This window comes from Vanessa cardui, chromosome 30, assembly GCF_905220365.1.
Source record: "Vanessa cardui chromosome 30, ilVanCard2.1, whole genome shotgun sequence".
In the NCBI taxonomy this organism is placed as follows: Eukaryota; Metazoa; Arthropoda; class Insecta; order Lepidoptera; family Nymphalidae; genus Vanessa; species Vanessa cardui.
Window position 1 is genome coordinate 6037838 of NC_061152.1, and position 4992 is coordinate 6042829.

Genomic DNA, 4992 nt, shown 5'->3' on the forward strand with positions numbered 1-4992 from the left:
TTATAATTTTTAAAACGATATACGGGTGAAATGAACGAATGTACGTATATTACGTAGTCTCTATAATACAATACACGAACGTTCAAACGAATAGTCTTTCATATCGACACACTTTGTGAAATCCTCGAACGTGTCTCGAAAAACTCGTTTTTCTTGTTCGTTCGTCGTCGTCTTTGTTGTTGTTGTTGTTGTTGTTGTTGTTGTTGTTTTTTTCTTTTATTTGTTTTTGAATTTTATCATATTGAGATAGGCAAAAAATCGTTCCCTCGGTCCAGTATAGGTTGTACTTTGGTTAGTTTGGAAGGGAAAGGATTTAGGGAGGGAGTGGTGTTGGGAGAGGGGGGGGTTCGGGGGTTATTTTAGGGGGGAATGTTGTTGCATCAGCGAGTCTATTGGGGATATGAGATAGAAAAAAAAAAAAAATCACATTCCGTTCGAACGCGCCGAATGTCATCTTCGTCGCCAGGCATATATAAGGAGTAGTGATGGTTCGAACGTCGAACGTACCGAATTGTGTTCGTGAGACGCGAAGTGACCGTTCAATACTCTCGTATGACGAAAACGTATTATATGTCTTATCCATTTGTTTGTCGAGTGTATCTTGCGTAAAACGACGACGTGATGTGTTTCTCGTAGTCTCTTACTCTTGGTAGTTTACTACTTGAATATCGTCGCGATCGTCGCGGAAACACTGCAATACACAATAAACACACGGTGGTTAAATGATAATATTATATTTGTTTTCGTTCTGTAAAACTGTGCCGACCGACGGACGCACGTAAATCTCTCTGCCTCATGCGTACCCTCTTCGTCGTCGTCGTCGTCTTCGTCGTCGCTATCGCTACGATTATATCCTCATAATATAATTTGTTGATTTATCGTAGTCGATATGCGACGTCGTCGTGACGCGCGATACGAGTGTAACGTTAAAGACGGAGTTCTTAAAAGATTCAGTGTATTCGTACATACATATATTTTATATGTGAACGGTCGTTTCTAAAACTCTTTTATATCAATTATCATGTACATAAAATACATAAACCGAGTATCGGTACGATCACTCAAACACCGGGCGTCGATCCCAATGTTTTACGATAATAATCGTTGAACAATAAATACGTACACGTCGTGTGCGAAGTGTTATTAAAATTAAATCGATCTCGTTCAGAACGTTCGAATTCGTGACCTTTATGTGTCATTCTGTGACGACGACGAACGCCGTTCGTGTGTCTCATTGAAATATAAAAAGTCAACCGTTTAAATCGATCGCGTCTAACGCGATCGACTATACGGTGAGACGCTCGTTTCATATTGAATCTTACGTATGTATGTGAAATATGAAATCGAGAGAGGAGAAAGATATTTTGACGACTCGAACGAGTCTCTCGTATATCAGTTAGCTCCCTGGTTGATCCTGCCAGTAGTTATATGCTTGTCTCAAAGATTAAGCCATGCATGTCTCAGTGCAAGCCGTATTAAGGCGATACCGCGAATGGCTCAATATATCAGTTTTGGTTCCTTAGATCTTACTCAGTTACTTGGATAACTGTGGTAATTCTAGAGCTAATACATGCAATCAGAACTCTGACCAGTGATGGGATGAGTGCTTTTATTAGATCAAAACCAATCGACGGAGGGCGTCTCGTCCGAAGTCGTTAATTTTGATGAATTCTGGATAACTTTTGCCGATCGCATGGTCCAGTACCGGCGACGCATCTTTCAAATGTCTGCCTTATCAACTTTCGATGGTAGTTTCTGCGACTACCATGGTTGTCACGGGTAACGGGGAATCAGGGTTCGATTCCGGAGAGGGAGCCTGAGAAACGGCTACCACATCCAAGGAAGGCAGCAGGCGCGCAAATTACCCACTCCCGGCACGGGGAGGTAGTGACGAAAAATAACGATACGGGACTCTTTCGAGGCCTCGTAATCGGAATGAGTACACTTTAAATATTTTAACGAGGAACAATTGGAGGGCAAGTCTGGTGCCAGCAGCCGCGGTAATTCCAGCTCCAATAGCGTATACTAAAATTGTTGCGGTTAAAAAGCTCGTAGTTGCATTTGTGCGCCGCGCTGTCGGTGCACCGCATCCGCGGTGATACTGACACGTCTGCGGAGCATATCGTCGGTGAGCCGGCGGTAAAACGCCGGTTCAATATCAAAATCCTATCGCGGTGCTCTTCAGTGAGTGTCGAGATGGGCCGACAATTTTACTTTGAACAAATTAGAGTGCTCAAAGCGGGCTCAAAATGCCGCTTGAATATTTCGTGCATGGAATAATAGAATATGATCTCGGTTCTATTTTGTTGGTTTTCAGAACTCCGAGGTAATGATTAATAGGGATAACTGGGGGCATTCGTATTGCGACGTTAGAGGTGAAATTCTTGGATCGTCGCAAGACGAACATCAGCGAAAGCATTTGCCAAAGGTGTTTTCATCAATCAAGAACGAAAGTTAGAGGTTCGAAGGCGATTAGATACCGCCCTAGTTCTAACCGTAAATATGTCATCTAGCGATCCGCCGACGTTACTACAATGGCTCGGCGGGCAGCTTCCGGGAAACCAAAGATTTTGGACTCCGGGGGGAGTATGGTTGCAAAGCTGAAACTTAAAGGAATTGACGGAAGGGCACCACCAGGAGTGGAGCCTGCGGCTTAATTTGACTCAACACGGGAAATCTCACCAGGCCCGGACACCGGAAGGATTGACAGATTAATAGCTCTTTCTTGATTCGGTGGGTGGTGGTGCATGGCCGTTCTTAGTTGGTGGAGCGATTTGTCTGGTTAATTCCGGTAACGAACGAGACTCTAGCCTGCTAAATAGGCGTCGTCATTTAGGTGTGCTCGATTTCGGTCGAGCAACTCACTGGCGGCGTATTAAAATTCTTCTTAGAGGGACCGGCGGCTTCGAGCCGCACGAGATTGAGCAATAACAGGTCTGTGATGCCCTTAGATGTCCTGGGCCGCACGCGCGCTACACTGAAGGAATCAGCATGTTCTCCCTGGCCTAGAGGCCCGGGCAACCCGTTGAAACTCCTTCGTGCTGGGGATTGGGGTTTGCAATTATCCCCCATAAACGAGGAATTCCTAGTAAGCGCGAGTCATAAGCTCGCGTTGATTACGTCCCTGCCCTTTGTACTCACCGCCCGTCGCTACTACCGATTGAATGATTTAGTGAGGTCTTCGGACCGACACGCGGTGGCTTCACGGCCGTCGGCGTTGCTGGGAAGTTGACCAAACTTGATCATTTAGAGGAAGTAAAAGTCGTAACAAGGTTTCCGTAGGGGAACCTGCGGAAGGATCATTAACGTTAACGTTATCAATCTCTTTCTCTATGTAGATCGAGTGCGATGATGAACGATAATATCAAATAACAAAAAAATAATAATAATAAGAACGTCAATCAGCGTCGTCGTCGATACGCACGTACGCGCACACGCACGCACCTACGAAACTACTACTACTACTACTAAAACTACGTTATCGAGTCCTCGACGTACGCGTGAGATACGATATACGTGTGTAAGTAGTATACGTAACGTAAAGTAACGTGGTGATGTGTTTCTGTGTTCGTTCGTTCGTACGTTCGTCTTCACTGAATAGAAACGGGATTATTATTATTTAAAAACAAGCGATCAGACGTTCGAGATTGTCGTTTTTCGATGCGAGGACGCGATTTTCTAAACTACAACATCAACGACAACAACTCGATGATTTTTATGATCACTCTTGTTGTGTGTACGTGTTGTGTCGCGAGAGTCGTGTAACGCGTCTTATTCGATATATTTCAGAATGTCGGTTGCGAGGAAAGTACGTCGTGTTATTGATTTAACACATCGTCATCTTCATATAAAATGTATTTCTTTTTTTTTATTTTTTTTTTTTAATATATTTTTTTTTTATTTTTTTCTCTATACACTGAAAAAGAAGAGATAAATAAATAAAAATAAAAATATATACCATTCGAATCACTAATATCACCGACGTATAAAATCGTACGAGTGATCGTAGAAATCATATAATTATACAAGTAACAAACGAAAAATAAACCATTACCCTGGACGGTGGATCACTTGGCTCGCGGGTCGATGAAGAACGCAGTTAACTGCGCGTCATGGTGTGAACTGCAGGACACATTTGAACATCGACATTTCGAACGCACATTGCGGTCCGTGGAGAAACATCCAGGACCACTCCTGTCTGAGGGCCGGCTGTATAAAAATATAAACCACACTGTTCAATGTTTAATGTCGTGTCGTCGTCGTAGTCGTATGATGATATCGACGTTTTACCGAACATATGACGGTATCCGCGTTCGATGTAATAATGCGTTATTTTTATTATTATCACAATAATAATATAATGCAAATTCATTCGTTCTCGGTCCGTTCAAATATTATAAAATACGATGTGTATGTATGTTTACGTAATATGCGTGTGTATATATATGTAAATATATATACGTTCGTGTGTACGTCTACGTCACGGAGTTTCGTTTTTGCGACGTCAGAGAGACTGAGAGCTCGTCGCTCGTCTTCGTTGACGAGAGATAGCGCCCATCTCCGACCTTTCGATCGTTTCTTCAAAGTCATCGATCAAAAAGGGTTATCGGAGATTAGGTGATATCATATTCGTCTCGATATATCGAGTGTGTACGTCCTTTCATTTATCCGACGTCAAAATTTCGATAACAAAAGCTCCGCGATCGTTGATACGTATACGAAACGAACGTGTATTATATGCGATACATATGCGTTTACGTGATGACATCGAAACGTTCGTATTATTATGATATGTACGTAATAATCAATCATGTATTATATACATAACAAGTAGGCGGACTCGACGTCCGAAGAGCGCGTCGACGCCGACGTCGGAACGACTGATGATGATGATTCTTCTGATCTCGTCTCGACGAATGCGGCGCCGTCGCGTTGACGGATATCGCGTCTGCCTCGTTTTTTTTTATCGTTGGCCTCAGATCAGGGAGGATC

The 4992-nt window shown here is 43.2% G+C and overlaps 2 non-coding genes across 2 annotated transcripts; both read left to right on the forward strand.

Moving 5' to 3' along the window:
• The first annotated feature begins 1401 nt into the window (after positions 1 to 1401).
• Positions 1402 to 3305, forward strand: LOC124542370. Its single transcript, XR_006967325.1, has one exon. It is a non-coding gene; the product is annotated as a small subunit ribosomal RNA (ribosomal RNA).
• A 746-nt stretch (positions 3306 to 4051) lies between these two features.
• LOC124542368 lies at positions 4052 to 4208 on the forward strand. The gene has a single exon (XR_006967323.1). It is a non-coding gene; the product is annotated as a 5.8S ribosomal RNA (ribosomal RNA).
• Positions 4209 to 4992: the final 784 nt, after the last annotated feature.